Source organism: Phlebotomus papatasi, chromosome 3 (assembly GCF_024763615.1).
Source record: "Phlebotomus papatasi isolate M1 chromosome 3, Ppap_2.1, whole genome shotgun sequence".
Classification (NCBI taxonomy): domain Eukaryota; kingdom Metazoa; phylum Arthropoda; class Insecta; order Diptera; family Psychodidae; genus Phlebotomus; species Phlebotomus papatasi.
The window spans coordinates 74,655,052-74,680,431 of NC_077224.1; the positions used below are offsets into that span (position 1 = coordinate 74,655,052).

Sequence of the window (25,380 nt, forward strand, 5' to 3'; positions counted from 1 at the left end):
AACACAGAAATCTCTTCTTCCCCATTATTGCGGAAGTTTACCTCTCATTCCTCCCCTTGCTTCTTACAATTTGCATCTTAGCCGGTTCAGTGCTGGATGTCTTAAGTCTGACTGGGAGATTGGAGATGTCTCGGGGGCACTAGGGGCATGGAAAAGTTTCTTCTTCTTCGTTTTTTATTTTGTTTGATGGTAGATAAAAGAAACAAAAAGTTATAGTGCGTGCTGAATATAGGGAATGCGTCAATTAGTTGTTTGAAGCTATTAACATAGATAGAAAAGAGTTGTATTGCTTGGGGAAATCGGTAGAAAGGAAGGTATAAGAGATGGTGAAGAGGTAGAGATTCTCTCACTTCTTCGTTTGGCAGGGAATTGATGGAGATGTGTGGTGTGTTGGATATGAGGTTGATGGTTTAAAAATAGATGCCGACTGCATGTTTTCGAAATGGCTGAACAAGAAGATCAAACTCCACAAACTCAAGATCGTTGCGTGGGTGAATTATGGTTTGGGTTTAATGTGTTTGTGTTGGATGATCAAATCTGTGCTGAAACTAGGTGCTATGACTCAGGGTAAAAATTGCAGACTATTTTGGGGAGGAGGAATATGGGCCTAAACACAAGTAGATTTTGATTCTCCAATAGTGTCTTGGATAAAAGGTAAATGGAACTCTATTTGCACAAAGTCATTGATGTTCGAAGAATTCAAATTCAATTTCGAATTTTCATACTACAGTAGGCTCTCACTCAATCGGTTCTTTTTCAATCGGGCGACAAATTTTGTTGACAATTTTCATGGTTAATTATGAAGCTAATTCGCTCAAATTCGCTGTAGTTCCTCCTATTTTATCGTGATTCTTTATAATTGAGCGCTTTTTGTGGAATTCACAAAGGCTTTGACGCCCAAATCTGTCGATAAACCGGATAACATTTTGTCCCATATTCCCGATTGAGAGAGAGTCTACTGTAAATTTTCGAACAAGATGGGGAAAATTTATCAAATATCACACTAAAAAGCTGGCAAAAGAGTTACTCAGTGATTATGGAGTGATTGAGTAATGGTACAAGAACAGTAAGCGCCGTTGTTCTGTTTTATTCCTCACAACAAAGTGAAGACCGACACATTTTGACACTTGAGCACTTCGAAATTCGAACAGGATGTACCTCATCCACCTTGCGGAATTATCAAGAAATAAGAAAGTCTCTTTTTTGGATCTTCAAATAGATTTTCGGATTTTTCAAGATCTACTTCTGTACGGAAAGAATGGCTCCGTTCAGTAATAACCTTTCGAAGAGACAAAGCCACTCCAAAGCCAAGCCAAACCTATTCGAAAATCTACCGGAAGCCTAAAGTGGAAGTTCATGTACTGGCCGCTTTAGCGCTGATTGTTCTGCAATTGCGAATTTCGATATTCTTGACACTTCAATCGTCAACACAATGTCAACAACAGTGTGCAAACGTTTGCTGCAAAAAGTGAATTTTGTGTAGTTTTGTGGAATTTCAGGATGGCAGAACGTTTTAATTGCAATTTTATTAAGATAAATGTCCATTTCATGATCTTATTCACTTTTGTGTAACTCGTCGGTTTAAACGTTCGAACTTCCAATGGGTTTTTAGGTAAGTTCTCTCTGATATACTTTTGAATCGGTAAAGGAAAAACCTCAACCGGAGAGAGCTCTCAAAGCGGGAAGGTTATTACAGAACGAGAGGAATGAGTGACATCTTTCACTCTCATCCAGGAAAGTGTGAAGACATTATCACCCATAAATGATCATACTGTAAGGTATCGATACCAAACAATATTCCGGATTGGTAAATAGCGGTGCTGGCACGAGGGTTTACCAGTCAGTAGACTTTTGTTCACCCAATTTCACGGTGCATTAAACTCCTCCGTTGCATTCTTCAGCAACAACAGAGAGGCGCCGTCGGTGCTTCGCTGCTCCGGCCACAAAGTGCACGATGTGTCTGTTGATCTTCGCACTACAAGCAATTATCATTTTTATTGGCTAATTATTAATAATAGAGAGAATTAAAATGAAGGAATATTGTGTATTGCAAAAAAGAAAGGGTCCCACACTCACACACTCTGCGCCTCGCCAATACCTGGGCGGAGTAATAATTGTTAATCAAGCAGCAGGTGGGCAGAAGAGTCCCTCTCTCTCTCTTGCTCCGTAGCTGTGCTTTTGGTGGTTCCTACAGATGTTATACCATTTCTGAAATGTACACTTCACAAATTTTGAGGTTTGAATTGGTGTCTCAAGGATTCCTCGAAATTCAGCAACCACCAAAATGATCACAGACAACAAGAAAAAAATCATAAGAACATTTCATAGCAGGGATTCAAGAGTTAGATTTTTGTCCAGACATACCATGGCCTTGATAAGGGGTTACCCTATGGCCAAATAAACCAGTTCACTGACACCTCTCTTTCTTGTCTGGCAAATTTCAAATACTATACCCTTGTTTGCCCCCGATCACATACCTTTCATCCTCAAATCTCACCCAATCTCGAGACTGTCGGCCTTTGTGTCCCTGGCCAGAACATTCCACGTTAAATTCGCACATACCTCTCTCTCTCCCTCGAAAAACCAGATGATTATTTTCGAAGGGGGCTTTCCATTTGTCTTCGGGACAATTTTTCGTTCATATGCTGAATATACACCGTCTGGAAGAGAGAAAAAAAGAGAACAGATGAGATCAAAAGAAATTTCTGTACACGTGAATCTCTATATCAAGGTTGTCTGGCCAAAATCACAATCCAGTCTCATATTAAAATACATCATTCAATTTACAACACAAAAATCGAGGTGGGAAGTGAATTTCATTTCAATACAGATGTCTTTAGCATATTTTAAGCAGGGAGGTATTCATTGGGAAAAGCACTAATATTGCAATCGAGATGGAATATTTAGAATTAACAGACTCCGACCGTTGCTACAATCATGAAGCACTAACTATTCATGTTTTAGCCTTAAAATATGAATTACAATATACACTATTATACGGTCTTCAGGCTAGACGCTTACGCCGAAAATAGACACAGGTTAATCCGCGACAATACTTAGCTCGAAAAATTTGGCGGTAAAAGATCAGCCCAAACTATCATACACTGAGGATTTAGGATCAAGGATTAGCGGTTTTTGCGTAAAATTCTATTAAATGTGCCCACTTTGATTGCTGAAATAATTCTTAAATGAAGACAACGTTCAATAATAACATTTCGAAGAGACAAAGTCATTCCAAAGCCAAGCCAAACCTATTCGAAAATCTACCGGAAGCCTAAAGTGCAAGTTCATATACCCGCCGCTTTAGCGTTGCTTGTTCTGCCATTTCGAATTTCGATGTTCTTTGACACTTCAAACGTCAACAATGTCAACAACAGTGTGCAAACGTTTGCTACAAAAAGTGATTTTTTGTGTAGTTTTGTGGAATTTCAGAATGGCAGAATGTTTGAATTGCAATTTGATTATGATAAATGTCCTTATCATGAACTTTCTCACTTTTGTGTAACTCATCGGTTTAAACGTTCTAACTTCCAACGGGTTTTTAGGTAAGTTCTCTCTGATATACCTTCGAATCGGTAAAGGAAAAACCTCAACCGGAGAGAGCTCTCAAATCGGGAAGGTTATTACTGAACGAGAGGATTCAGGGGCATGACGTTTCCTATGTTTCCCATATATTTCTAGCGTGCCGAAAAAACTTTTGAGTTCATTAGGTGTTTTCTGCCCTTATAGAATGAATTAGCACATAATACAAATACAAAATAAAAGCCAATTTAAAATAGAATAGTCAACCGCAAACCCCACATTGGCAACTTACGTAGTTTTGGAGATATCTCATGAAATGTGTACGAAAACAGAAAAAAATTTACACTAAAACTGGTCGCATTTTTCAGAGCTAATGTCACCCCCCCCCCCTGGAAATATCAATGCATTTTTCATACAGGCAGGAATATTCTAACCTTCTCAGTATTCCTATCTTAATGAATTTTAAGATTTTGTAACATTGCGTACCATTACCCTCAATGTTTCTTCATTCAATTGACATTTCAAAAAGTACCCAAAAACACCCAAAGTGAAGCTTTTTATCGCATAATTCCCGTAATTTTACTACACCTCAGAAATTTAGAAGATCAGCCTGATCCTCCAAATTTTGGGCTGATCCCTGAGTGTATTGATACCAACCCTCATTTTTCAAGCTGATCCCTAAGCCAATCCCTGTGTCTATTTTGGGTTTTAGCTCAGTTGATGAGTGTTTTCTAAAATTTCTAAAAGGCAAACGATTGCTATGATTTGTCAAAACTCTGATTGGTCATTTTCCCTTAATAAACAATCTTAACTAAAAAACAATCCCTGAAATTATCTAGGGTCAAAGGAACACCTCTTCGACAGGGAACCCCTATTGACACTTTTGTCAAAATCTTGAAATTTATTTAAAGTTTCTAATAAAATGTAAATAATACGACGTTTTTTCCTTAGTCTACGTTTTCTGATAAGGATAAGTGTTCAAATTTTGCATTCCAAATGGTACAGAATAGGATGTCAATAAGTCCTGATACGACTTCTTAAACTGTCAATAGGTGTTCCTTTCACCCTATTTAAAGGAATAAGAGCAGTAAATCCATATACATAAACCATATAGGTTTGAAAATCATGTATTACAATATATACTAATGTGTTCATATTACCATCAATTAATTCATTGATTGAATTTCATTTTCTAATTATAGATTATCTATGTAAAAAAAATATCTGGAAGATCTGCAAGGACTATATGAGAAAGACAATAATAAAGTGGATCCACAGCACTGCATACAGACTACACAAGAAATCAAGAAATAATTTTTGGTCCTCCGAGCCGAATATTAATATTTTACTTAAGGAAAAGTTTTTTTTTAGGTTGATAATGGCAGGTCAACAAATACTGGCGTTTTATTACTCTACTGAAAAGGTAAGTATTACTTGACTTCAAAAATCAGATAAGAAATCTTAACACATAGAACCATAATACTCTATATTGAACAGGTTATTCCTATCGTGAAAATGATCGAACAGACTTCTGTTTGCTTAGTACGTAATTTCAAGAAATTTTGTGTTTGTGCACAGAGAGCAACAATAAGAACAAGTGATTCCCGACCCACAAATTTAGCCCAAATAGAGACAAGAAAAAATCCCTGCCTCCACCCAGGCTTGAACTGGGAAGATTCTCGAGGATCAGCCTGAGTCTATTTGGACCATAATATACTGGACACAACTATACGACTTAAGCCGAGAGACGACTTAACGTAATTATAATCAAAATAATTATTAGACTACATTCCCATCAGTTTCCCACTAGGTCGTCTCTCGGCTTAAGCCGTAAGTGTGTCTAAGTTATAAGCTCCAACTAAAACTCAGGCTGATCCTCAAGAATATTTTGCCCCTTATAGTTTCGCAGTAAAGGATCATCCCAAATTATCATATACTCAGAAAGCTTATAATCTTTGATTAGAGGTTCTTTGCATAAGTTTTCTTTATGCCGGCTTCAGACCTAAGGCTTAGCCCAGTTCCCGGTGATCTCAAAATTCAAAATTCATATTTCAGTAGGTTTTCAAAATTTAATGGATCACTTGCCCATATTGTCCAATCTTAAGTAATAATTTTCCAAAAAATCTTGATTGATAAGAAATTAGGACAGTTAAGCCATATGACTAAGCTTTAGATCTGAAGCTTGTATTACTTAATCCTCCGCCGTCAAATTTTACGAGCTAAATCTTCTCTAGGATCATTTATAGTCTATTTGGGGTCTTAAAGGCCTAAATAGACACAGGCCGATCCTTGAGAGTATTTAGCTTTTAAAATTCTATAATAAAGGATTAGGTAAGGGAAATGTATGCAAAGGACCTCTAAATGATGATCCTAAGCCGTAAATGACAGTTAGGGATAAATCTTTATTGTTAAATTTTACAGGCTAAATATTCTCAAGGATTACCCAGAGTCTATTTGGGCCTTAAGGCTTTTAAGTATTACTGAACAGTGGGCAAATTCTTGACTTTGTTCGTTAAATAAATTTTCTCGTAGAACCTTAAAAGCCCATTAAAGCATCACATTATTTAGTACATCTGACTTTGAGTAACATAACATTTATTCAAATGAAGATGCACTATAAAATCAAATAAAGAACAAAAAGATAACAGTGCTCAGTAATTATTCTCAGGACTACTAACTCTGGTATCCAAATGAATCACAATTCCCATAAGCAAATTTTCCCGTACCACACCGAAAAAAAAAACACTGATCACATATAGCGACACTGATTTGAAACAAGAATAGGCCTAAAAACAAATCCAATTTGAAATTCAATAGAGAAATATCACTGTAAATTCTACCAAAGTGTCGTGTTTGGTTCATGATCTTTTCTTTCGGTGCCATCAATTTTTGAAGAAAAGAACCATCAAGATTACCACACTCGTTAAAACGGAAACACTTTATAACAAGCTTCTGCTTTCATTTCTAATTAAATTTATAACAAAAATGTACGTGGTGTTGCTCGACATAGAAGAGAAGCACAGACGAAAAAAAACTATATAAAGTTATATCATTCTTCGTGTCTCTTCCGCAATCTACCCAGACAGTGTCTCACTCTTCTCACTTCACACACTTACTGGCAACCAATCCAAAAATAAAAGAACACTAAAAGTGATATAAAAGCTCACTTTTTGGGAGGGGGAAGGGAGCTAGAGGGGAAATTATAAAAATGCGAAGAATTGCAAAATTCGTGAGTTGACCGCAAAAAAAGGGAAATAACAGAAAAATTAAATGATCACTAAAAGGTTTGGAGAAATCCTGGGATTACTGAAAAAACTGGATAAAAAGACTTTGAAAAAAAATTGTTGAATGTTTAAAAAAAAAGTGGAATGATCGTGACACTGTACCTATCTCATTGATTCACAGTTGAGCGGTGTTTGCTGCTAACTGTCTACAAAATTCCCCTCGAGACTTCGAGACTGAAGATTATTTTTGATGGAAATTCCAGTTTCACTTCCGGTTTTTACACTCAAAAATTAATCACGAAAAAATCACTGATCAATAGAGTCCAAAAAAGTACATTAAATATAACCTCAGATTAATTCTCTTGAGAAATCACACCTGACAATCACGCAAGATCAGTGGAATATTTTTTCTTACTTCATAAAATTCATTCATTGAATAAAATATTAATTAACTCGCGCATTCTTGTACATTTTATCACATTACTTCATTTTTGCTCGACTCGCGATTAAATTAAGCAATTTAAGTTAAATTGGATCTATGTCTTCCACCGCATATAATATTCCCCCCATCATGTCTCTTTTCTTGAATATGTGATGTTTAATTAATTGACGGGGTGAGAAACTCGCGGAAATATTTTTGCTATAGTCATTTATATAAATAAGTTTATATAAATTTATAAGAATCACATGTGAATTTCAGTCACAGGCAATAGCACAAAAAAAAATTAGGAGAAGCGAGTAAATCTCTGCTTGTCTTGAAATAATTTCTTCAAATATTCCCAAAACACGTAATATTTTCTGGTATACGCGACTAACCACAAAATGGAAGATACTGATAAACACAACATTTGAGTAACGATTTCAATAGTCAACTGAGGAAGATCACAGAAGTGATCAGTGTTCGCGGCTGGGAGCGTTGGCAAGTGAATCTGCGAAAATTTTCGTCTGTGGTTCCCTTTCTTGAAAAATTCTTTGTGAGTGATCAACGATCTTGGCTCTTCTCACTCACTCACATTCGTCGTCCGACTTAACAATCTTTCATGAAGCCAGTCGCCAATTTAGTTAATAATAAAACATTGTGTGTTGTCTTGAAGTCAATGAACGTCTCTTCATATATCCCACATTTCCACACAATCTTTTACTTCTCCTTCATATACGATCATCTCCCGAGAATGAGAGAGCTTTTTTTGGTATATGAATGTGTACCGACATTTTTTCATATGGTTTTCATACATCCATTTAATGACCAAATGTACAATCGTATATAAAGTCTCAATGTAAATTTTGTAGGCACTACACAATGCATCCGCCGCCGTCTTAGCACTGATTTTAATCTCTCAAAGAAAAAAAATGTGAAAAATGATGTCACGGTGGATCTTCTGACGACTGAAGCTTCAAACAGATCAATTTTTCATATTTTCTTAATAGATTTAGGGCAGAATCACATTGACAATAAAATTCTCGCCGGAAACTCACCGTATTTCGTTAATTTCCGCATTTTCCTTGCAATTCTTACCCAAATTCTCTATTACCGTATTACCTTATCTCATACTCGGTGGCACTAGGTGAAAATAATATAAGAAAATTGAAGAAATAAAATGAAAATGTGATAAACGGTGAGCAAAAAAACTGTACGATAAATTTCTCTTACTACTTTATTGCATTTTCGTTTTATTTATTCAATTTTCTTATATTATTTTCATCTAGTGCCACCGAGTATGAGATAAAGTAATACTGTAATCGAAAATTTGCGTAAGTATTGCAATGATAATGCGTAAATTAACGAAATACAGTGAGCATTTTACTGTCAATGTGATTCTGCCCTTAATCCATAAACTCTTTTCAGGAAAGTTCAGGTATTTGGCTATCTATTAAAATAAAATATTGTAATGGATCAAATTCATTAAAAGCATTTAAGAAAATTAGTCTTTTAAAACTTAAGTCGTCCGAAAGTAGCGCACTTTCTTCTGTTCATTTAAAATGACTTTAGTACACTTAGTTACTAGACTTACTGGAATTTCTTCTAAAGATAAATATAACACAATAAATCTTAATTTAATACATTTTTAATGCGTTCATTGATACAAGGTAACAGCCAGAAGGTTAAATTTAAAATTTAAAACAAACAAGTTAATAGAAAACGAACTTATAGACGTTATTCATGCAAATCAGACCCATATCGTGTAAAAATTTAGATATTTTACTGGCCAAATTTAACCTTTTACTGACCGAATTTAATTTTTACCTGACCGATTTTAATTTTTTACTGCTTATTTCTTTTTATCATTCTCTCAATGGAAAATTCTATTGTCTTCCTATCGGTTATGAGAACGTGGTGTCACATATAAAATTAATATTTAGAGCAAGATAAGACAGAAAGACAGATATATAGTATGAAAAATTTCAAATGGAAAATCACGTCAAATGGAAAAAGAGACTGAGTTGATCAAAAATTTTCCCAAAGTTCTCTTAAAGGCATAGGGGAAAGCGCGCCACCTAATAATTGAAGCAATTTAATTTGCGGTTTTTTTGTAATATTTTTTTTTATTTTGTGATCATCATGACCATAGTAAACTTCTTAATGTGAAGACCCTTAAAATGTGGAGGTCTGGTGCCGTGACCTCAGGGAACCCACTTAAATCCGGCATTAGAAAGAATGTACTCTAGTGGAATAAGACGACCAGCAAGATATTATTGTTCGTATTAATTGTTTTCTGAACTTTCTGGAACCATCTGAAAACCAATTCGATCAATTTTCCATGCGTACCAACTTCGATTCTGTGGGGACACTTCCGGTAATCGCCAGTGGAAATTTATTTCACCTCAAGAAGAAAAACAAATTTTCTGTATTGCCCAGAGCTTTCGATCCGGTAGTGGTCGACTCGACTATGTTTTTTTTTCAGTCGACCACTGAAGAAGGTCCACATCCGGACCGAAAGCTTTGTGCAAGACAGAAAATTTGTTTTTCTTCTTGAGGTTAAATAAATTTCGACTGGCGATTACTGGAAGTGTCCCCACAGAATATCCATCACGCCAGCTCATTATCCAACAACTGTGATTCTTTAGCTTTTCGAGCGACTTCATGCATGCCAACTTTGTAGGCAGTGGTCAAATGCGAGGTAGAAGCAAGATAAAACTCTTGAAATAGAGCTCTTACATTAAGATCATTCCTCTAATCAGTTGCAAAGACTTTCTGTGTTAAAAATCAACAAATGGACGCTGAAAAACCACTATGAAAACTCAAGAACCAAGCAGTTAACAAAAGAATGTTCTACACTGTAAACATTCCGCAGTGGACTATAAATTGCAATAAAATACTCTCAAAATTTATTTTCTTGATTTAATTTAAATGATTATTATTATTATTTATTTGTAACCGGACAACGGATTTGACGTTATAGAAATATAAACCTTCAAATTCGCAAGTTTGCGGAACCGTACTGTATTTCATAAATTCTCAATTTAAATTTACTAACATAAATATTTTGTTCAGAGTTCCATTAACTTGAAATACTTTTAAAACCAGTTCATTGGCCTGTTGATAAACGTATAAAAATCTAATTTAAATATGCGAAGCAGAATTTTAAAATAGTACAGTAAGTAAAGTAACGCACAAAAAATTTCTTTTTAACAATATATCTTCAATTCTAATGCGAGTAAATAAAAACTAATCTTTGTGATCTCCCTCACTCATATATGCAATTTTGAAAAGATATTTATAAAACAAGAGTTATTACTAGTAAGGGCATTAACCATAACCCATAATATCATCGTTATGAGCATTTTAAAGATAATTCGAAAGATATTTATCAGTTTGATAAAATCGGTTGAATTATCTGTTAATTGAAAATACTGAATATTCATTAAACTTTCTATCTGATTCTTCAAAAAAAAAAAAAAAACAGAAAATACTAAATAAAAATTGAGCACTGTCAATACTTTTCACAAATTAAATAAGAGGAATTTCGAATTGATAAATTTTTAAATAGAATTTACAACAATTCAATTAGTTAGTAGCATAGTGTCAAGTTTGCCTATTTTCTTATTTCAATGTTTAATTTAATATGCGATCATACATTTGGGTATAAAAGCAGACAATCCAAGGTGTAGGGAGAAATAATACAATTCATGATTTTCTTTTTTGTTGCATCGCAGATCGATTTCTACAGACGATCATCATGATTAATTTAGAATATTTTTGCAAAGTAGAATCTTTTCTTTGATATACACAATCCTGAGTGCAACACTGGTTTTCTTAAACATTGACAGAATGTCCGGAAATTCCACAGGTATGATTTAATAGTTGGCTTCACCAATAAAAATAACAATGTGTGATGTTGTACGTGATGATCACACAATCACTCACAAAAACGTCACATTTCACGTGTCCTTGGCAAATATCGCTGACTTCTGAGTTCCAACCACTCTTCATTACATCCTACACAACTGAATCCCCCGCGGACGATCGAGCTCAATCACAGCGTGATCGTGGTGGGAATTATTGGTTTGATCACCACGACGATCGACGTGACTGTGTATCATGTCGGAAGATGCTTTTCTTTGCTGTATTAGTGTTTTATAGCATATTTTACTCGTCGAGAAGCCAATAAAAATTTCGCTATATGCCCAATTGCCCAGTTCAAGGTAGTTCGTGTGACTTGAGCACGTCCGGACATTCACTCTGGCAGTGCTTTTTTTTGTGCGCCACTTCGGTGTTAAAGAGAATCAGAGAAAAAAGCCCCCGAGAGACACCAAGAGGGAAAGAGCTTTCATGTGGGAATAGACGAGTAGAGGCATAATGCCCAAGAAGCATTTTATTGTCTATATTGCCCTGCAAAATTCTTTTAAGTAAGACAAAGATTATTCATGAGGTCGAAAGTTTAGTAGGGCTCTAGCTCTATGACACAAACGTCCTACACTTGAGAGAAATCCGAAAAAGTCAAAATAACATTCCGGAACTGTTAATTTTACCCTGCAGTATTGATCCGAAAACGGTGTAAATATTACCCTTTTTAGGTGTATTATGGGTTAAAGTTACCCTTCTTTCATGTTGATTTTACCCTTAAAAGGTGTAAAATTAACATTAAAAAATTTTGATATATTTTTACACCTAAAAAGTGTTAAAATTATGACGAAAAAAAGTTAATCGCAGCCTCTTTTTTTCTCAGTATAGGTTCTAATTGTGATTAGATCAATTGAAATTTTCTGATCTTATAGTTGTTCTTGTCGAGTAAGGTTTTTTGGGTAGATATAAAGGGCTCAAATAAAGCCTACCTGTCTGCAGTCCACAGATCACACCATGCTCCCTATATAATCTATATAATTGCATTCAGAGAGCTTAATGGTTTCTTCAGAACTTAGAACTGAAACTTAATAATAATATAAGCCCACAAATTTCGTTTAAGAAAGGCCTATTTCCTTATTAAGATGTATACAATTATTTTTTATTATTTGCGAGACATTATAGAACATTTCAATCTTTAAACCTTCGTGAATCATTCTTTGAACAAACTACATTCAGGCTTTTAAGACTTGTTCAGGGATCGGTTTCTTACGTATCCAATGCGCCTAGGCCGTCAATTAGATTTGGTATACGCATTACCCATTTTCTTCACTTGGGACCCTAGTGACTCAACCCTAGAGATAATGACCTACTTTACATTACAGATTTACTAAATCTTTATTTTTTTCCAGCATTTTGTCTCGAGTTTTGGATCATTAGCAGTGAGTATTGCAATGAATGAACGCTTCTTCTTGATACTTAGTTTTGTAAAGCGGTCTTTCGAATACAGGTATAGCACAGTTCCCGAATTTTTCTTTATTAATCCAATCTTAACTTAAATTTTTCCCAAAAATTGTATTTAATAAGAAATTAGAGCAGTTAAGACATGTGGCTAAGCCTTAGGTCTGAAGCCCGTGTAGCAGTCTCAAATACTTAAATTTTTGTCGATTAAGTTCCAAATATCATAAGCCGGCAAGATTTTTGAAAATTTTAAATAAGTAATTTTAGATTAAGTGTAATTTCTCTAGAAGACTTCTGAAGATCTTTGCAATCTTACTTAGAAATTCAATACCTTTGGGAACAGCGTCCTTTCTGAAACTTGTGTAATACGATTAAAGGTTTAGCCTAGTTTAGTAATGTCTCGAAATTCTGAATAAAACCAATTCTAATAGTTTTCAAAATCGAATGGATTATTTGTACTTAATCTTGCATTAAAATATTTAGTCCCATAAGGCAGCAATAACGATTTTTTAACCGTGATTCTTTTCTTCCTTTGGATTGGTGTTTAGAATCTCATTTGTACCAATAATGTTCTGTTTTCTGCAGGTTCAACTAGACTCAGAATGATTCTCGAGAATATTAAGCCCGTACAATTTGTTAGTAAAGGATTAGGTCAAGGATAATTTATTCCCAAGAACATCAAATCCATAATCCTAAATTTTCAGTGTATGATAGTTTGGAACTTAAGACTTCAATGTTCCTTGGGATTGCCATATATACTGCAAAATGTGTTTCGAGAGTTGGTCCAAGAAAAAGAAAAGAGGATGCAGATGAGACATTTTAATATGGCACCCATTTGAATAAAACATCTCCCAGCAACAAGGCATAACACATCTCTTAAGCTATCTTTTCTCCATTCTCAGCTTCCACCGCCTGTTCGTGATCGAGATGTTGGTGGTGTTTGGTGATCAAATGATCAACCATTTCCATAGTGTTCCCCAACATCATCTTTGTGCCTTCGAGAGAAAACCTCAATTCCCCCTTCGGCCTGAGATGATCATCTCGCTCACTTGTTTCACCCATGTCTCCCGGTATCTGGATGCCTTGCTGGGTTGTCTGCTTGTGTCTATATTGGTTAAATTCCTCAGGCGTCGACGTTTAATTCGCGCCGCGCAATTCGCCATCGACCTTGAACTGCTGGTGGAGAGTGAGACGATCTCACAATATGTGTAATGCACTTGTGGTGGCATTCATTCATGGCGATCTTTCACATGCACACACCCGACCTACGGACTTCTCTCGTCGATAGGCTCACACTCTCTCTCTCTCTCTTCCAAGTCTCAGTGTCGATGAATGGGGAGACTGATCTTATCTCGACTCTTGCTTTTTTTTTCGTGGATTTCCTATAGACTACAAAAAGATCACTCTCGATTGCGCGCACTCTTATGCATTTTTCCTTCAGCCTCTTAGCTTTAGACTCGCCAGATCTTGTATATATCACTTGCACCCGTGAATCCCATTGGAATGCACATTATAAATCACAGACGACAAGATAACGTAGACAAATATGAGACATGTGTCAATTAGTTCACAAGATCTCAAGATCATCACTAATTTTCGCCTGGATTGCCTTACAATAACAGCTTTTATGATCAGAGGTGAAACCTGACCTCATCCGATCTGGCCAGAATGTTATACGAGCTTCAGAATTAAGGTCCTCGACACACTTAAGACTTAAGCCGAGAGACGGCTTAGTGCAAAATGATAGAAAAGTGATTTAACCGTTATTTCGAATACAATTACGCTAAGCCGTCTCTTGGCTAATCCTCAGGTCTGTCAAGGCTCTAAGGCTTAGCTATATGGCTTAACTACCCTATTTTTTTTATCAATTACAATTTTTTGGAAAAATTTAACTTGGAATTCCATTATTAAGGACAAATAACCTATTAGACTCTCAAAAAAACAGTAAAATGGTTCGAAATTTCAGATTTTGAGACATTCGGGCGAACTGGGCTAAACGCCTAGTCTGAAGTCGGCCTTATAAAAAAGCATTTTGAGACTCATAGATAATATTATTCGTTACAAGAAAGGTCATACATGACCCCTTGAAGCATATAATGCTCTTTGATAAAGTACTTTTGGTTGTTAGAGATCTGTGAAAATTTGAAAGATCCAAACTAGTAAGTACAACAAATATGAACGTAGAAAACTGCGGCAAGATCAACATATAACTCTTTAATTCGAAATGAAAATCGGATCCAATCCGTACCCTCATTCTGCGTGTTTGGAATACAATCTCAATAACTTCTTGTTAATACTTGGGACTTCGGAATGTCTACTAACTAGAAAGGCCATAGCTACTAAATAGCGGCTCTAATTATCCGAATTTGACGATCAGTAATTCAGAGGAAAGATCTCGTTAAATTCTAATAAAACTTCCTTAAAGTCTGTTGTTGCGTGAAAATTAGAGATAGATCGATTTGTTCACTTAAATTTCAGACCCTGGTTATTTCTGATAACACTCGTTCACTTAGAAATGAGTTATGTCCTAGACACTTACGACTTAAGCCGAGAGACGACTTAGTGGAAAATGATGGAAATGTAGTTTGAAACCATTATTTCTAATATAATTACGATAAGCCGTCTCTCGGCTAATCCTCAGGTCTGTCAAGGCCCTTAGACTCTGAATCTAAATAGAATAATACCCTAGACAGACTTAGGGCCTCGACAGACCTGAAGATTAGCCAAGAGACGGCTTAGCGTAATTATATTCGAAATAATGATTAAATTACATTTCCATAATTTTCCACTAAGTCGTCTCTCGGCTTAAGTCGTAAGTGTGTCTAGGGCATTACGCCTTAAGCCGAGACGCGACTTAGTGGGAAACTGATGGGAATATGTAGTCTAAACATTATTTTGATAATGCTTATAAAGTCATCTCTCGGTTTAAGCCGTAGATGTGTCCAGTATATAACTTTTAATCTTGGTAATATCGCGTACGCGAACGGTCTTGCATTTTCTTGTAACGTCAAATCTAATTCAGAATAAAGCATTTAGACCTGAATATCAAAATAGACAAGTTTTTGCGGGAATCTTGACTTAGAATGATAGTATAAGACTAAAAATCCTATAGAGTCTTAACGATCAGTGGTCTTGCTTGAGGTTATATCGTCGGTTGCGGCTACCTCTGTCGTATCTGCATTTGTTTTGTATCTGCATTCGGTGCAAGCTTCAATACAGACGTCCCCTCTTGCGTAAAATGCTGACACAAAAGAAATGCAGATACGACAGAGGTAGACGCAACCGACGATATCTTCAGTCTTAAGCCCGTATAGCAATATCTTCATAACCGAAAGTTCTGATGAAAATAATCGTGTTTATCACCGAAAGGATAGAATATTCCTGACACTTGACGCACTCGTAAAAGATACATCTTCGTGCAACCTTCACTACACGGGCATTACCTCATACGCTGAACCGCAGAGACAGCCTAAAACCCGTTGTGACTTCCACCCATTCCAAGTTTCGGCTCTTTCGGATTTTGACGCATTCGGGGTATAAGCTTAAAGGATTTAACTGGAACCTATACTTTACAATGAGTTTAGGTAATTAGCTGAACTGTGCAATCAATGGTCCCAGTTCGTTTCATAACCGTATTCTATTTTCGATACTCCTTTACCTAGGCTATGTTTTTCTAACAACACAGCTAAGCTAAGCAAAAGGTAGCCATATACAGTAGACTCTTTCAAATTCGGGAATTTGGAACCGGAATGTCACCCGAATTAGAGAGAAATTCGGGCATCAAATTGTTTGAAATGCAACGATTTTGTTTACCTTCATACTCATATTGAGTTTGCATGCTCACATTAATTGTAAATTTCGTGAAAGTCCCTAGATAATGCAAAATCATATCACAAGTGAAATAAAGCATGGCAAATTTGAGCATATTTCCTTAATTTGATTATCATAATCAAACTTGAAAAATGTCAATAAACTTTTTTCAAATTTAACTGCTGCCCGAGTTAAAAATCAGCCCGATGTTAAAGAAGCCGGATTAGCGAGAGTCTACTGTATTCGTTTTTGTAGGGGCCGGCTGCGGATTTTGAGCAAATTCAAGATTTTAACTACCAGGAACTCTGTCATCTCTAGAGCGTGAATCAGACTTCCAAAACTATGTTGATAATATTATATTTTAAAATTAGGCTTCAGTAAAAGAAACTTAAGAAAGCTAGTTATAGTTCAATTCTGCTTGATATTTTATCCGATATTTCAGCTTGAGCCCAAAGAATCCCATGTATCACAAACATTTCAGGTCTTATAAGAGATTTTGTATATTGTCTTAAAAGTTACGAGTCGACACTATTTCTTTTGCGTTGTATAGATGATGTTTCTTTAGTGTTATGATCCCTTGAACAAAATGCTTATTTTAGAGTTTTCTGTTTTTATAGTGGATCAATGTTTTGATCATGTTGTAATCTCTAGTTTTCTAGATACAGAAGCTTCAGTACGAGTGATTATGAATACTGAGAAGTGATTTCAGACGGATTTTCTTAACCTATAATTTAGTATCATGATAAAGTCAATTACCCTTTTCATTGAAGATCACCCGGAGGTGTGATCGAGCTATCGACTAATCTAAAATGATCAAAGTGGGAAAAGATGAGATCGATGTCTTAACACAAAAACCCATGATAATTGTTCTATTTTTCGCGTGAGTTGCGTCAATCAAAATATAAATTTTATTGTGGTAATTTTATGAACTTTGCTACGTAGTCACACAATCGTCACACCGATCATTTGCGATGTATTTGCGCCAGTCTTCTCGAAGCCACTGTTCGCAATTCTCCTCTCCATCAGCCTCAAAGTCAAAGATGAATGATCTCACACTTAGAGCACTGTCTCCTAGTGAAATTCACTCATGTGCCATTTTGCTAATGTCGCGGTATTCCATTGTATACCCAATGATAATTGATATCACATTTTTTTTTTTAAGAACAGTCCGATGTGATTGTGGCGCGTGATAAAATTCAATGAATTTGCTTCAAAATTGTTGAACTCGCAGTAAAAATTCCTCAACTTCAGACCATTACAATTTCTTTTCACACACGGTGAAAATTAGCATCGTTCCATCTGCCACAAATTTTAATTAGTCCTCTCTTCCATACATTTGCAACACGATATTATTTGGGGGTAATGTTAGAGCTATGAGACAGTATATAGTGTGTATGAGAAAAAAAATGTAGGACAATGTCAAATACACATTTTAACACATTTCATATTCAAAATGGATGATATATGAAGGTTTTCTTGAAATTACTTTTTTCCATACATTCTGTGCTCTGTAGACTTGGACTGTACACCAGTGCACAATAATTTTGCAATTGGACTTTGAATGTATAACGTACAATATATTCTATTTCTTTTTATTTCTTTATTTGCTCCTATACCTCTCAACTTGGTTGGAAAGGCTAATGTTCAACACCTTGGACTTCAATTGAAGCATATCATGTATGTTACAATGTTTCTGCAATTTCTCACTCAATTAATGTGTTTGGCTAAATTGCACGAAGGAAGTGATACAGAAAAGAAATTTCTGGACCATCTTTCACACTGAGAAAAAAATTTAAATAACATTTCTTTTTAAATTAGTTGATTTGTCGCAGTGGTAACGAGATAATCCGAAGAGGTCATTAAAGCTATCTTTGTTCATCTTAATTTACATAAATCGATTCAAATTGTCAAAACAGTTAGCTTTACTTTGATTCTCTCACCGAGAGAAATCCGAAAAAGTTAAAATAACATTCCGGAAATGTTAATTTTACCCCGCATTATTGATCCGGAAACGGTGTAAATATTACCCTTTTTAGGTGTATTGAGGGTAAAAGTTATCCTTTTTCATGTTAATTTTACCCTTTAAAAGGTGTAAAATTAACATTAAAAAATGTTGATATATTTTTACACCTAAAAAGTGTTAAAGTTACGTGGAAAAAAAGTTAATCGCACCCTCTTTTTTTCTCAGTGTACCTACAAGTTCGAGTTCTCGACATAATGTTTGTCCGACTACCTTTTCGGACAATAATAGGAATAGAGACCAAACGTTTAGAGATAGCGACTTGGAGCCATCAGGGTACTCCTACATAGTTCGACTCCCCCTAAATCATGGTCCAAAAGTGGTATAATCCGTAATTTCATCCTTAAGTAGCCTTCCTTAAGTAGTAGCACAACACAAAGACGATAAACTATTTTCAATCTTCCTAGGCAATACATTTAAAATTTAAAATTTGGTACACTTAACCTAAGCTTAAAGAAAAGCATATTTTTCAAACAATTCGGGCACGTCGAGATTCTATTGAAGGGTCTCGGAACCTCTAAGAAGTGTTCCGAAGTTCGATAATTTCTAATTGAGTTACCGGTTTTTAATGACACTTTGCTCCTAGATTCCATTTGAGCGGTAGGCCCTACTTAAAGTCTGAATTAAGCTGTATTGTATAATATTCATAAAAAAAAACATTAAACACATGAAACAACTTCATTCGTTCTCCATTTATGCATATTGTAAAATCAAGGTATTAATACCGACCACACAGATCTTATGCCCTAGACAGACTTAGTGGCGAACAGTTGAGAATATAGTCTACAAATTATTTTAAATATAATTATATTAAGCCGTCTCTCAGCTTAAGTCGTAAGTTTGTCCAGTACATTACCAGGAGCGCCTTGGGTAATCTTTAGACCTAGGTATTAATTAAGGTCTTCGAGCTAAGAACCCTCTATAGACAGTATCTTTTCGACCACTTTGCCCTAATAGGGCCGTGGGCTTGAGAAGTCTAGGTTAGGCTTCCGTACTTCATTATACTTCAGTATTCTAGAAAGTTGTTTGGATTCGATTCCGAAATCTTCTGTGGCAACTTTAATATCATTGCCATGAGTAAGTATTGGAATGAACCCTGCTTATTCGATAATTTGTCAGTATGACCAAACTCAGATTACCAAACTACCTTTAAATCCAAATCACTAGGTTAGGTAAATAACTAAGTTCACTACAGTACAGTAAAGTTTCTGTATTGAAATTATTATTAAAAGTTATTTTAAAAACGCCTGCTTAAAACTAGCTTTCTTCAGGTTAACCATTACCCCAAAAAAGAGTGAAAATTACACTTGTCTTCTAAATGAATAGTCCTAAAACGTGCAGTCATTAACCTGGAAGAGGTAATTTACCCTGTGTAAAAAAACATCTACAAATGAATTGGTGTAAAATTTATTCTAAAAGATACAATTTTTAACACCTAATCAAGTGTAACTCGAATGGTAAAAATTGTTGATCATGTACCCGAACTTTTTCTCAGTGAACACTGCAAAAGATTTTAGGAAAATTGAGCTGGTGTAAGAGTATAAAAAGGTGAACTGAAATGATGTTACCAAGTTTTCAACAAAATAATAAATAACATGGAAAACGAGTAGAAGATACATGAGAGAAATTAGCACTGATTAGAATCAATGTCTTATACAAATATAGTTTGAAGAAAACATGTTCATTTTGGCGCGGAGAGCTGTGAAAGAAGGATTAACACTGCAGAATTACACTGATAAAAAAAAGTAGTAGTGTATATAGTGTAATTGTATTGGCAAAACCAAATGAATGACCTCAGTTGAACCTCCAAGTGAAAAACTGGTAATCCTTGCAAAATAGCAAAATCCGCGTGTGAACTTGAAGACGGCAAATCAAGCGAACCACCAGCATTGTTCACAGAACAACTTTGCCTCTATATCTCTCTCTCTGTCTTTCTGTTTCTCCTTCACATTTCTTCTTTCGCCTTCTTTTATAAGGTGGCCAAGAAGAAGAGAATGGCTTATTATTTATAGGAGCTGAGTCATCGTGGACATCGAAATAATTGTGAGTCGTGGCGCAAGAAATAAAATTCAGGCTTAAATATCCCACCCAATTGTCGCAATTTCAAGAAGTTCAGAAGAAAAAAAATCCAAAACTAACACATGTTTCGGGGTTATACATGAAGTTCTGGTGTCTTGTAGTCGAGACAGAGTGATAAGGGACAAGAGAAAAAAGTGGCACCGGTGTTTTCAGTTAATATTGTGCAAACATGACAAATTTCACGTTTCCGGCCCATTTTCCCGATAAAACTGGGATAGGTATATTGAAAGACTTCAGACTGAGGCCCTATAGATTTAGATTTATTAGCAAATGTTACATAAATTTGTAATTATTTGAGGAACTGAATCAAGGAAAATAAGTGGAAATGGGGGGTTACTGAATAAACAAAACCGATATCTGTAACCGTTTCTAGAGTCTTTTAAAAGATCAGAAAGGGGTCTAGGACGAGACTGTGTTTGAGTCCGATCAATCGGAGACCAATCATTCTGTCGTCTGTCTCTTCCCCATCATCCTAACATGAATCAAAGGTGACAAACCTTATATAGTCTTCAGACCTAAGATTTAGTAATATGGCTTAACAAAAGCAAATGATTGACTTGATCTTGAAAAGTAACTTAAATTACTTATTATTCAGGATTTAGACTCCTTCGGGAACTGTGCTAAACCGTCAGTCTGAAACCCGTATTACTCTCCGTTATGTGTTCAAGACAGAGGGAAATGGTAGTGCCGTGATACAACACAGGGACAGGCCATTTTCCAAGGATGAAATGGTAGTATCAAAGAATGCTAAAAAGAATATGCCCATCGGGTTTGGTAGTCGACAAGTGTAAGGTTTACAGGCCTAAGATATTTGAAGCTTAAGGGAAAACGAAGAAACATCGATTAGGGCGACTGTTCCTTGCCTTTACTTAGGATTGATTTGGAGATTTTACGCTGTCTAGAAGAGTGTTATATCAGAGCATCCGCTTATGTCACTGGCCCATGGGCTAGTAGCGAGAGGTCTTGCTTACTTGTAGTTGGTTAACCGGGTCCCGGTCAAAATCTAGTAGTCCAAATCCAAAATCCCGAAAGCCAAAATCCCGTATTCTTAATAGTGCCATAGCTGCTCCCACGATTGCATACGCTCTTGCTGGAGGCAAAGGGAAGTTTTCTGTGTCTTGGAAAACTATTCTGCACATTATCCTCCATATAATTTCATCCCTTTCAGGATTTTGAATATTTGGAATTTGGGATTTTGGCTTTCGGAAATTTGGCACATTCGGAATTTGCGTTCGGAATTTTGGTTTTCGGGATTTTGGCTGCCTCCGGGTTAACCAATACAAAGAAATTTTCAAGACAGAAAAAAGTCCACGAATTCTCTTCGGTGACTTAGAAAAAGTGCATATCCACAGGAGAGGTCTTTGGAATAAGTTACGGAAACGCCGTGATGTATGCAGAACATTTTTGACGCTTTTTAGCCTATTTTCAACGCGAATAGTTCATAAGAAATGGGCTTCAAAGTTACCACGTAAAAAACATTTGCATACGTTTAGGAGCATTTCAATTTTTTTTTTGTAAATGAGCTCCCAACAGTAGCAAATTCTTTCAATCCGTTTTCACTTAAGCCGGAACTGCCTATACTTCCCTATAGTTGAAAATTTCAATTTAGATGACCGAGAACGACTGTTTACAAGTTAGGATAAAGCCGGAGTTTGCCGTATGTGTGTCCATATGCCAAAAGACTGCTTAGCGAAAAATAATGATTAATCTACATTTCGAGTAGTTTCCCACTAAGCCATCTCTCGACTTAAGTCATAAGTCTACCTAGGGCATTACGCTCCGGTAATACAGACTTCGAACCTAAGGCTTAACTTTTCAAATTTCTTATCAGTCAATATCTACTGCAAAAAAATTGACGTAGAATTGAATATTAAAGATATTAGACTCTGAAAACAAAATAAAATTTGTCCTTATTTAGGATTTTGAGACTTTCGGAAACTGGACTAAACTCATCCAGAAGACAGTGTAACGTAGATTCCTATTTAGCTCAGCCTAAGCCCCGCCAATTTACCGCAATTCACAATTGACCGAAAACCGTTCATTATATCCTAAAATATGTTTCATTCTTATATCTGTTATCAGTCAAGAAATTCTGAGCAATATTTTGAGAAAACAATGCTTCATCTCGATGGTACAAAATTTTATAACCGTAAAAATTTAGATTGTACAAGTTTTATGAGAGTTTTAAGCGTGTTTTCGGTTAAGGAAATAGTTTGAGGAAGTTATAAACGGTGATGGCCGTTTCGGAGGCAAATTTTCTCCTTCCTTAGCTACGGAAAATTCGGAAAAAATTCTTGGTGGTGGGATTCTTAGTGGGAAAGCGAATGGAAGAGTTACTGGAGACGTCTGTAGTGCAAATTGTGGTAACAAAGAATTGTGACATTTTTTTCCCGAATTTTCCGTACCTGAGGAAGGAGGAAATTTGCCTCCGAAACGTTGTATGAGAGAATAAAAGAGAAGAAAGTATAAAGGTCATCACCGTGTATAACTTCCTCAAAGTTTTATGTGAGTTTCTCACTCGAAGGCATATCCCAGTGTCAAATGATCTACAAATTCTAAACAAGCAATTTTCGTGTTTTTTATCCAATAAATCATTTTCCATTAATGTTCAATCCAAAGTCAAAATTTTCACAAAAATATTGTCTTATAAGAAAGTAATGAATCTAAGCCAAATGGCCAAGCTTTATGTATAGTAGAGGTTTAGACCAGTTTCCTAATATCTCGAAATTCTTTCCGTACAGAAGTAGATCTTGAAAAATTCGAAAATCTATTTGAAGATCCAAAAAAGACACTTTCTTACTTCTTGATAATTCCGCAAGGTGGATGAGGTACATCCTGTTCGAATTTCGAAGTGCTCAAGTGTCAAAATGTGACGGTCTTCATATTGTTGTGAGGAATAAAACAGAACAACGTTTACTGTTCTTGTCCCATTACTCAATCACTCCATAATCACTAAGTAACTCTTTTGCGAGCTTTTTAGTGTGATATTTGATAAATTTTCCCCATCTTGTTCGAAAATTTAGTATGAAAATTCGAAATTGAATTTGAATTCTTCGAACTTCAACGACTTTTTGTGCAAATAGATTTCCATTTATCTTTCATCCAAGACACTATTGGAATATCTCCAAACGTTTGTCACTTTTTTCGAAATTTTCCTTCAAATTTGTAAAAAAAAAACAAGTATTTGCAACTGATTTCTTAGGAGTAAGAGTCTAATATACATTTCTCTGAAGAAAAATCTCAAAAATTTCTGAAAACGATTTAAAGCGGTTTACTACCATATCCGAAATGTTCAATAACTCATTAACTTCGCCTTGTGACAGAATTTTTATCGCGACTTTGTGCCTTTTTTTCCTCACTGTGTGTCACAAATGCACTTGATTGCAATTGAAAAATAAAAACCACAAGGTACTACGCACCATTCATTGGAAAATGTCATTGCCAGTAGAAATAAAATTACCTGGAAATTGTTGTTTGAGATGAATCCGTAGAGGATATTCAATTGTAGGTAATCCAATCAGGTTGAGACAGGAGCATCCTATCATATCCTCTAAAGATGTCCCCTTCCTCTCCAAAATTTTAATTCTTTGCCCTCATTCTGCAGCACAATGAGGTGATTTAGCCAATGTCAGTTGCAAAATGATTACCATGGAAATTATCTGGAAGGACAGAGAGAATATTTTTCATTGTTTTGTTGGGAAAAAAAGCCATTCACATAAATACGTCGCATTTCAATACCAAGAAATTGATATTGAGTCCGTTTTCCATTAGTTTTTTTTTGTATATGGCATTTGTGGGGATAGAAAGTAGGTGACACGATGTTAAGTAACAATAAATAAGTTCAGTATTTTCTTATCTTGGCTATTTTCTTTCTAAGAAAAGTTTTATGGATAATCAAACCTTAGGCATTGTTTTCTCCGAAAAATTAATAAGTAAAACCGACTCATCCGTGTTTACGAGGTCGAATTGAGACAATTGGTTGCAAAACAGCGAGAAAAGGGGGTAAAAATTTTAAATTAGTTTTTAATGGAGCCAAAAACGAAGAGGTCTCCAACAGGTACATTTGCAACAATGTTGTAATTGGTGTAAAGAGTTATAAGCAGAGACGGAAGGCATAAGCAACAAAAAGAACCAAACATTATATGGCTTCATCATACGTCTTTCTAACCACATTTGCTTTGGATGTTTTTAATTGTGTATTTGTCTGGAATATTAATTAATATTCCACTGAGAATTTTAATGTCTTCATTGTGACGAACGTTTTGTCTCTGCGACAGCTTAAGAAGGAGTTCTTGGGAAGCACAAACCAAGGAGTGAATGTATCAGGAATATCCAGTTTTGTCATGCAGTTGGGTTGTTGTACAATGAAAGGGAAAAGGAAGTGCAATTAATTGGCTCGATCGCGATCTGATGAGGGATCTCCCAAGAGAAATGAAGTGATCAATGTTGAACTTTTCAGTTCAATCTACTTTCTGACGCGCGCGATCATCAGACACAATTCCACCACAGATCGCATGTCTTGATATTCATTTATTAATTACATGATATTTTCTTTCGTCTTTTTTGCCTCTCTTTTTTTTTATTCATTTCATTATTTGCTGTCTAATGTGTGTATTTGTTGGCCTCTTATACACCTTATTTAATTTAATAATTCTCTTAGTTCTAGAGCCTTATGTACTTGTGTGGTAGATTTTGCGCGCTTACCCGACTTTTATATCTCAGTAATATTTCTTCTTCCACTTTTTGACGAGGTCCAATGAGCACCATACCAAAGCTAATGCGACTGAGACACCTTTTGAGCTTTAATTTCATTCAACCTCCCCTTTTTTTCACTCCTCACTCTCCCCCCCCCCCTCTTACACCTTCCCAAACCCAATTTCCGTGGCGCGTCCATGAAAATTTGGACGTTCCAAAGAATTACTTAGGAACGTTGCGAAACAGTTGATTTTTGCGATTAGCGATTTTAGGACAACATTTTTCGT

At 35.7% G+C, this 25,380-nt stretch overlaps 1 long non-coding RNA gene across 2 annotated transcripts in view; it reads right to left on the reverse strand.

Moving 5' to 3' along the window:
- Positions 1-1,507: 1,507 nt before the first annotated feature.
- The window catches only part of LOC129807351 (uncharacterized), a 46,195-nt gene continuing 22,322 nt past the window's right edge, over positions 1,508-25,380 (reverse strand). For both annotated transcript variants that reach the window (XR_008752271.1, XR_008752270.1), the window contains exons 2-4: positions 23,859-24,057; positions 2,077-2,660; positions 1,508-1,975 (exon numbers count right to left, since the gene is read on the reverse strand). This is a non-coding gene — a long non-coding RNA (uncharacterized LOC129807351). The remainder of the gene's footprint in view (positions 1,976-2,076; positions 2,661-23,858; positions 24,058-25,380) is intronic.